Raw genomic sequence first — 9,842 nt, 5'->3', positions numbered from 1 at the left:
CAAATCTTTCCTCTGCTGCCTGTGTTTAATAGTGTTGCTGTGAATATGCTTGTGGTGCTTTTGAAGGGTCCTGTGATGGCATCAACAGATGGCTGAAAACAGAACTTGTCGTCTGCACCCCCAGGACCAGGAAGAGCAGTGGCAACACAACACACGCCAGTCAGACTGATGCTATGTACTACCAATTATATGCCATTTCTCATAATCCAGATTTCTCTGTGCCCTTCAGTAGGACTTCTGTTTGCAAAAGTGTGGGCTTAGGATCTGCTCAGACCTGGGAGGTCTACATCTAGGAGTCGGATGGCAGGTTTGAAGTAGATGGTTGAAGAAGGACAAGGTTTATTTACTTGGATGTCTGGTTTTCTGAATTATGGAGCATTATCATTCTGAACTATGACCTTTTTTTTATGTGTTTCATGAAAGGTTAGCACTCCCCTTATAAGGATGGAAGAGGCCCTGATGGCCTATACAACATGTGTAGGGTTAAGACACTGCCACCTACTTCATGGCATCTATGTTTAACCTGAGGGAGTGGCATGAAGTTGTGTCAGGGGAGGTTTAGGTTGGGTATTAGAAACAGGTTCTTCACCCAGAGGGCGACTGGGCACTGGAACAGGCTCCCCAGAGAAGTGGTCACACCATCAAGCCTGTCTAAGTTCAAGAAGCTTTTGGACAACGCTCTCAGGCACATGGTGTGATTGTTGGGGATGTGTGTTGAGGATGATCCTTGTGGGTCCCTTCCTACTCAGAATATTCTGTGATTCTCTGACAAGACTCATCTTTAAAGTTGCTGTTTGTCCAAATTCACTGGTGGTTGTTCAAAAATATTTCAGACTATTGCACTGCATAAACATGGCTATTCCAGCATTTGAGGTATAAAGACAAATTCACAGAATCCCCTGCTATAGCTTACAGAAGACTTCTAAATGTGGCTGTTAAGTGTGCTGCCAGAGCTGAATTGGGATTTCTCCACAATACAGGTGAAATTCAGGTTTTGGATGTGTAGTGGTAAAATTCCCTTTTGCCTTGTTCTTGCAGGCGCTACCCTCCTTCCCACAAAGCACTGGGGAAATCCTGTAGAAAAGGAATGTATAACAGTGCTATGCCCCACCTCCCGGCACTCTCCTGCCTGACACTGAGTCTGTGCTCTGGGAAGGAATACAGCAGGCACTCCTGGTTGGAGCATGGGCACAGAGAGGAGGAGTGAAGGTGCCAAAAGGGCTTCTAGTGAGGAGAGAAGCCCTGCATCTGTCTGTCACTTCTGAAGTCTCCCTATGGAGTGCACCAGGGAGTTTGCTGTGCAGTGGCAGTGGGAAGGCCATACAGATTAAGTTCCCTCTTCCTCACTGCTAGGGCTAGGTACCATGGCATGGACTCTTTCAGTATTTCAAATCTTTTTTGGGAGTTTGTTCACTTTCCACGTGTACCAACCAGGTTAGCCTCTCATTCAGGCAATAAGTCTACAGCATTGCATGAGACCAGCAGCATAAGCAAAAGCTGCCTAGCTCAAACCACATTATGAAACTTGTAGGCATAAAATGATTAACAGAATTTCTAAAATCTGAAGAAAATTTAGCAATGGCTGATTTCCCCAGGCACTCTAGAAATACCTTTTTCTTGTTGAAGACATATATAGGTCAGTCAAGTGTTATCAGTAACTAATTTAATGAGAAAGCTAATAGTTTCACTGCTTCTGTCATCAGTTTTTCTAAAGCTGACTCTATTTTCAGAAATCTGGGTTGGTTTAGATATATATATATATAAACAAACATACAAACAAGCAGCAAGCAGCACAATCTACAGATGAGTAACCTACCTCATATTTCATCAGAAGCCTCTGTCACTCCTCCTGTAGTTAGCACTTTTTCTCCCATTTACTAATTCTTTAAGGATTGACCTAACATTTTACGGTTTATCATGATTCAAGAGCAGAGCACAGCCAAGCTGTTTCAAAAGCACACTGAAAGCAATTTCACTTTGTAACCCAGGCCCTCTGATCCTACTTTGACAGCGTGTATTGAATCAGACTAGGAAAATGGTCTGAAATATTCTAGTCTCGCATATATTCTGAGCAAGAGAGGGGTAGAACATGACATCTGTGTGAGAGGAAAGAGCTGCCCTTTCCTAAGCACTCAGGAAAGCGTGCTGACACTTAATCAGTATGGGGGTGGTCTGGCTTGGTGTTATGGCCATAGTTCATGCTGAATTTATAAAACTTCTCTGCCTAGTGTCTGGAAGATCTGTTACTTGTGATAAAGATCCCAGTACTGTTAGCTTGGAAGCTGCACAGGGCTTCCTACCTACCTGTAAGGAGAAAAAAACCCCCCATGGAGTGCATTAGAGCCTTTTTTTCTTCTGTTAAAATGCCTAGCAAAAAATCCTCTGTATAAAAATTACAAGTCACCACCTTCTGCAGCGACAGTACCTAATGGTGTAGAAGGAAAAATCAATTCAAATTATACAGTAAGCAGTATGGCTGCCCAGGGCTTCCTATTCTCAGCATTTCCTAACCATTGAAGTGACCAGTCAGCAATAGCAATTAGACAATGAAGGAAACACTTCTTGAAAGGACTTATTAACCACTACTATCACATAGTATGATCATGGTCCCTTCTAATCTACTTTATTATCCTATTTTTCACTATGTACATATGTTTGATCTGATGTGATGGGGGACTTTTATTTTTTTAAGGTTTTGTGGAGTAAATAATTAAATATCTAACTACAGATAAGGAAAAAAATCAAGACACTGAGCAAGATCAATGGTGAAAAAAACAGAGCTGGAATGAATCCCAAGTGATTTTCATTTATTCACCGAGCTGAAACAATTTCCTTGAAAGACACTACAGAGTCAGTACACAATGGTGCTCAAGAATGACACGAGCAGCACGCTATATTTATAGTGAGCTATGAAGTACTATGAAACAGAAATTAGGCACCTTCTCTTCAAAGCTTGACAAAAGCTAAATATAATGAGGTGTCCTGACAAATAAATAAAAAAAAATAAATGTATGCAACTTATGGAAAAAGGACTTTGTTATTAAGGTAAATGTTGCTGTTTATTACCTGCCACATGCTGGTCTCATTTCGCCAAAGTAGCAAGCAATATGCTTCTGTTAGGGAAAACACTCATTTCAGTAGTGCGGATTTAGAAACAAAATAGTATTAATTTACATTCATTTTGAATTTTCTGCAAAATTTAATTTTAAATTTTATTTAATTTAATATATGAGACCACTCAGTTTCAAAATGCTATCCTAGGAGCTGCTCAAGTTGTACAAGGTGATGTTGAAGAAATCCACTATTAACAGCATTTTTCAGTCTCAGATCATAAAATCAAAATACAATGGCAAAAAACCATAGCCATAAATGAAACTGGATTAAAGGCATATAACCTCTAGGAAAAACTGATTAAAATGGCAAATTGTAAATCGATTGAAAGGTGAATTCTGTGCACAGAGTCATGACTAGTTGCAGAAAGACTGAAGAACACAGATATGGCCTATGACAAGCACACATTTATACAGGAACATGCTGCAGTCTCCTGTTACAAAGACAGCAAGGGAGATAACAATGAAAACAACGAGACTGGTAGTGCCAGGGCTGTGACTGAGCAGAAAGTGGCTTGACCCAAACAAAACCTCTGAGGAAACTGAAAATTTTCAGAAGTCTTTGTAAAGAAACTTTTTTTAAAGTTCTCAAAAGCAAATGGCAAAACTTTACAAAAAATCTAAAATGACTTCTTTAAATTAAAAATTAGTAACTAGCTCTTGTGGCATTTTGTTTTTTCATTGTTACAGTAATACATAATGGTAGTCTCCCAACCTTATTTCAGTATAGGAAAAAACATCCACTAGAATGTGGAACAACTGGAAAAGCTGTCTGATTTTGCTTTGGAAAGCCATGAGAAGTCTTTCTATTTTCCTACAAGAATCAGATGAGAGCAAAGAAAATGGATGAGGAGAGTTGGCTACAGTAGAAAGGCACCTATGAGATAGAAACAGAACTAGGTCTAATTGTGTGAAGTGTACATGCTTTATAAGGGAAAGCCTAAAAGTAAAGAAAGTGTGGAAAGGGATTCATTGCCTATCAAGCCTGAAGGAAGATAAAATACAAAAACAATTAAATGCCTGAAAGATTACAGTATTATCAATATTAAGAATGTGTATTAAAAAGATTAGCATAATTGACAATGATTTAATATTGTATAATTTAAAGTGTAAGGACCTACAAGAGGTTAGAAATGATAAATAGTGTTGTCAAAAGAAAAAGCAATCTCTTTCTGCCTATGTTTACTTTTTAAATAAGTTACATCATGACTTTTTCAGTGAAACATTGAGATTTTGATTAAAGCAAGTTCTGTAGGCTGTGTCTGTTTTCCATTAAAAAAACCAACAAATTTTCACTGAAAACAATCTTAGGTTTTCGTATTTACAATGAAAATTGTAGAGGCTTCTTAGAAAAAGAGCCATTTTCTGATGCAGGTACCTTCAGACACCTTAGAAGGAGGCCTGGAAGTGAACTCATGTTGAAATAGGTAAGACAGGAATTGAGAGAAATGACAGCATCTTTGGAAAGGACATTTGTGGAAACAAAGACAAATGAGTGTTGTAAAAAAATATTTATGCTAGGCTGATTCAAATAACGCTGTGAGGCTCGTGAGCCATGGAAAGCAAGAAAATAATAGGACCAAATAGAGAACTGGCTTGGGAGATGGATAGAGCTCATACTCTCCACCACCCTTCCCAAAGTGATGACACTCAAGATCCTGGGTGACCAGCTGAGGAGGAGCCATCCGCCCAGTGAAGGGCAAGTTGAGTAGCTCTACAAAGCTGTTGTAAAGCAGAACAGGCAATTAATGTAGGGAATTGCATGCACATGAGCTTCCAATTTGCTTGCATCTCTTTGCCATAATAAGCAAGCAGTTAGGTCTCACTGCTCCATGTACCCAACCACATGAGTTGTAAAGACAGTACTGAGAGAAAGAGATTTGCAGTTAAATTGCTTGAGCAGACTAAACACAGAAGGAACATTTTAAATTAGCTGGATTCAAATGTCAGCTCACTTAAAAAAATTAGAATTAATCTGATCTATCACTGTCTTGCACGTCTGTCAGCATCAGAAAATCACTAGCTGGCAAGAAAACAAAACTGGCTGTCTGCTCTAGACCAGGACAGCAGAGCTATCAGATTTCAGGAAAGTTTTTACTTCTCTTACAAAGGAAAACTTAGGGAAAAAAATAAATTAGCTTTAAAAGAGAAAACTCTTCTACCATAGTGGTAAGAAAGAAAACTCAAATAGCATATGTTATTAATAGGGAGAGAGAATAGAGACTATGTTATTAATAAGAATAGTAAATATTTACTTCAAATAATTGCATTCTTGTGACTGCTACCCGTGAAATAAATCCCATTAATACAAAGATGGAATTATTCATTATTACTCCGTGCAGTCATTACTATATTCACGCTTCTTTATTTTGATCCCAATCTTTATATTCCTCACGAACATCTCTCATTGAAGGCATAGGCCAGGGTAAGAAGAGCCAAGGTGCTCAGCTCCAGCGTGGACTGCAGGGCAGGTGGTTTATTCCCACACTGCGTCAGACTGAGAGCACACATCTCAAGAGCAGCCAGAAGTACAGCACCATGGCAATCCTGCTGTTTCTTCCTTCTGTTGCTGTCTGGGATGTGCGCTTTCCTATGAAGTGAGGTCATGTCAAAGACTGCCCCCAGGTAACATCAGCCCCAGGTAACTTCTTGTCTGGCTCCCAAATCCAGCTGTGAGCCCAACAAGGAGCCTTCAAATATTCTTTTCCTTTTTCTAACAAAGAGAAAACATGCAGAAAATGAGACTGGTGTGCACTGTGTTGTCAGCAGACTGCCTGGGGAGCGACACACCGCCAGCAGTCGGTCAGCTGGCCAGTCAATCTGAACATTTGCAAGAGATTATTTCTTTCCTTCATTTATCTGAAGCTAACTTGTTCCTCAGCCCTGAACTGCTCAGTGGAGAAAAGGTATGGAAGCCTCTGTTTAGCGTTCAACATAAATAGATCCTGTGGTGTCTAGGCAAGTGATAAGGAAACAAAAGGGTCTCCTGGTCTGGATCTCCTTGTTTTTTTGGCCAGGGTGCAGAGAGTGATGCTCAAAGGGAATAAATTTACACCAAGTCCGTGTTAAATGGCACAGAGGTCTAACCTCAAGCATATTACAGTTAGACTCAGTGATCTTAAAGGTCTTTTCCAAACTAAATGATCTATATACCAGCCTTGGAGTAGCAGCAATCCTCCTTTTTCTTTATGTAATATTTTTCTAACACCCCATTTACTTCTCCCGAGGAAGCAAAGGGAAGAAGACACTACTGCTGAGGTCCCTCTGACCAGAGATGCCAGACTGAAAGGAGCAGGGTCTATCCGACCTGTGAAGTGTGCAACCAGCACAGACCGACCCAGCCCTAGTTTTTGTACAAAACCAACATATTGAATTTATTCTCCTTCCCATCCTCTTTGCAGTATGCACTTAGGTGCCAGCGAGAGTAATCAACGAAAGAACAGTGGCTCCAATTACAGTCTGTTTCCTGACTTGCTCCAGGATAAGACTGAAACAAATGGCAAAGCTGTAGCTTACCCACAGTCTTTAAAGAATCCATCTTTTCTAATATTTAGACTAAATTTAAGCTGGGATTCAGGGCAATTTGGTGCTGGCAGCTGATGGTCTATCTTTAAAGTCTATGATGTGATTTTTAGCCACTGTGTTGCATTATTATTATTTTGCATCTCATGGCATGAAGTTAATTTTACATTATCCTCAGTATTCAGGAATGAGATATGTATAGCAGAAAGCAAAGCAAAAAGACATCTCTGCATTAGGCATGCACACCAAGAACAGAATGGTCAGCAGCTCTGCAATGCATATCTAGGCTCCAGCAGGGGCTGACATAAGCTGGCACACCAGTAAAACCTTGTGCAGTATGATGCCAAAGTACCAATTTCTGGAAGAACACAGAACCAGAGACCCTTACTAGTTGACCGTGTTTTCCCTTCTCCTTTTCATAGCCAATTACAATCACTTAACCTCCTAGGAAAACATGTGCTCTCCCTTTCTCTTTCCCTGGTGCCTCAAGCCACGATTCAATGTGATGAACAGCACCAGCAGCAGCTCCAGCCTTGACCCCATACCTGGGTGCTTATCCCCAGTCTCATGTTCCAGGGCTGCCAGACAAGAGGAACCCATCTGAGTTGAGGTATCCCCCACACTGGAACTGGTATTTTTATTCAAAGTTGGTAATTTTCCCAATCTTGATCCTGGCAGCATGGGGCAGAAAGCAGTCACATATAACATTTTTGCTGTCCAGGAAGATCACAGTGTGTTCACCATATCCCCTGGATCTTTACTGATGACTTCTAGAAACAGGAAATCTTGTAAAATATTCAAAAGCCTGTATTATTTTGGGACGAGCCTGAGTCATAGCAATATACACATGTAATGTAGACTAAATTTATTTTTTAGGGGAGGATGAATAACAAAGTCCTGTGACTATGTGTTTACATTAAAATTTGAACTAGCCACATTTTTTTTCTGCTAACTTTCAACTAACATACAAATAATTAAATTTTAATTGTGCCCTGTTCATGAAAAATGAAATTGCATAGTTTATGTACTAGTACTTTCAAAGTTAATTTTGACTTTCTCTAGAGATGAACATTTGTAGCTGAAGAGTTTGCATGTCCAGAACTGATCTGTGCAGCAATAACTAATCCAAGTACTTTAAATTATGAGAAATTGCAGGGACGAATTTGCCATCAGTGAACCCGGATGATTAAATCAGGTAAGAATCTTGATGGATGTTCCATAATGAGAAAATGATCTGTTTGGGGAATAAGTTCTTCATTATAGATTATTTCTTCAGCTCTGGTATTTTCTGCCTGCACTGCAGTCAGCAGTGGTCAGAATACTGTGGTGCCACAGTCCTGAATAGCTTTGTGCGAAGAGAAATACTAACTGCTAGTTCTGATGTGACATTATTTTTTAATAATGAAAAAAATCTCAGATTAGGTAACAAGGCATTTTATGGCTAGTTCAGACACTAATGCTTCCTATGCCACAGTCTCCAATTGCTGCTTTTCTTTGATTAGCAAGCTACAGTACAATTACATCAAATACTGTATAGTAAATCACGAGAAACTGATACAAATTAGAAATACATTAATTGAGAGCTGGGTTTATTAACCATAAACATTCAAACTGACAATACTTCATCTCTATTTGTTTGTTTCAATCCTCTTTATTATTATGCTTTAATAGGTTGTTTTTGGCACATCTGTGTATTTGCTTTCTCTCCAATACTGATTAATAATTTATGCAAATCATGATACATAAGCCTTGAAATTTCACAGCTTTGTATAAGCATGTGAGATTTAACACTTAACGCTAATACAAATTATCAGCACATTATTCCCTCACAGGTTGCCACTCTCTACCTTTTTTCAGCTATTTGTATTTCTAGCAGAATCTCTTCTAGCTCAACCCCTTGGTCACACGATCACTCAAAGTTACTAGGATTCCATCTCTGACTGCAAATGAGAAAACAAGGTCATTATTTTTTAACTCTAGTGAAATAATTTAATTTTTCTTGATCATAACAAATGTTATTTTGCTAAAAAATAAAAGGTAATTAAAGATGAACATTTTGTGAAGGACAAACTTCAAATATAAGCAACAGCTCATTCCCCAGGGATGACTCACTGTAAGTTGAACTAAGAACCTGACTGTTGTGAAAGTTAATGTATTCATGCAGCCTGCTAATAGCCACAGACCTAAGTAAAGGCTTTTTGTAGATTAAGGAAATGTGAAGAAATGGGCCATCCTTAATTACTGAAGTCCTCAGAAGTGGTTAAAGCTTTAGTGTGGCATCTCAGGGAGGAGCTTTACTGGCACCATGGTTGGTCCTGCAGAAAAGCAGGTGCTAACCATACTGCAAGAGCAGCAGTGCCTCAGAGAATATGGATCAGTCCAGAAAATTGAAAAAATAACGCCCCAAAAAACATACTTCTCCCCCCGCCCCCCAAACTCCCAACCCCCAAAAAATCCCCAAACCTGTTGTACTTCTTTGGATCAGGTTAGTCCAGCAGCAGACCTCTGAAATAAGACATATGTACAGTTTGACCTGTAAACATCATGAAGACAGTGTAAGAAACCCATGGCTAATCATACTTGGATGTCTTCCTCAATTTGACCTCTTTGATTAGGTGACCTGAACTCTTCAAGCTTGCAAAATCCTGGCTCTGGGCCTTCTAGATCTTATTCAAATGTCTAGTTTACCTAATTTATTACTGTGTGTGTACTACTCCTGTTCTTTCTACAATAAGGCCTTTGGTCCAGTGAGCAGAACAGAACACGATATTAACCAGTGCTCCGAAAATGTTCTTCCAGCAAAACAGGTATTGGGGTTTCTTAACAGGCCAAGATATCTCAGTTAACTCTTTTAGGCCTGGCTCCTGTTTCACTGCCTGCACAGAAGCACTCAGAGGATTCACAGAAAAAGAGTATCACAGATCTCTGGGATATCTGGCAAATATATGGAGAGAAGAAAAGAATAATGGTTGGTTTTTTTTTTTGCTTAAAATCCCAAACACTGTTCATAAGAAGATTTCTTAGTTGGAATGAACAATGAATCAAAAATGGTATTGAGTCATAGAAGCTAAGGATGCAACTGTGCTATAAAGACTCTTCAGAAAATAGGTTTACGAAGCTCATCTCAATGCACAGAAGCTCTTTCATTTACATAGGTGTATATGGATCCTCAGCCTTTGTCTCTGCACAGATTTGTCAGGTATTAAAGCA

At 39.4% G+C, this 9,842-nt stretch overlaps 1 non-coding gene across 1 annotated transcript; it reads left to right on the top strand.

Annotated features, from left to right (window-relative positions):
• Positions 1-409: 409 nt before the first annotated feature.
• LOC112841126 lies at positions 410-522 on the top strand. Its single transcript, XR_003212759.1, has one exon. It is a non-coding gene; the product is annotated as a U6atac minor spliceosomal RNA (small nuclear RNA).
• The last annotated feature ends 9,320 nt before the right edge of the window (positions 523-9,842 follow it).

The sequence above is a fragment of the Manacus vitellinus genome, unplaced genomic scaffold, assembly GCF_001715985.3.
Source record: "Manacus vitellinus isolate BGI_N305 unplaced genomic scaffold, ASM171598v3 scaffold_0_pilon, whole genome shotgun sequence".
In the NCBI taxonomy this organism is placed as follows: domain Eukaryota; kingdom Metazoa; phylum Chordata; class Aves; order Passeriformes; family Pipridae; genus Manacus; species Manacus vitellinus.
The sequence above is the reverse complement of the archived record's forward strand: the minus strand, read 5'-3'. Positions and strand labels throughout refer to the sequence as shown.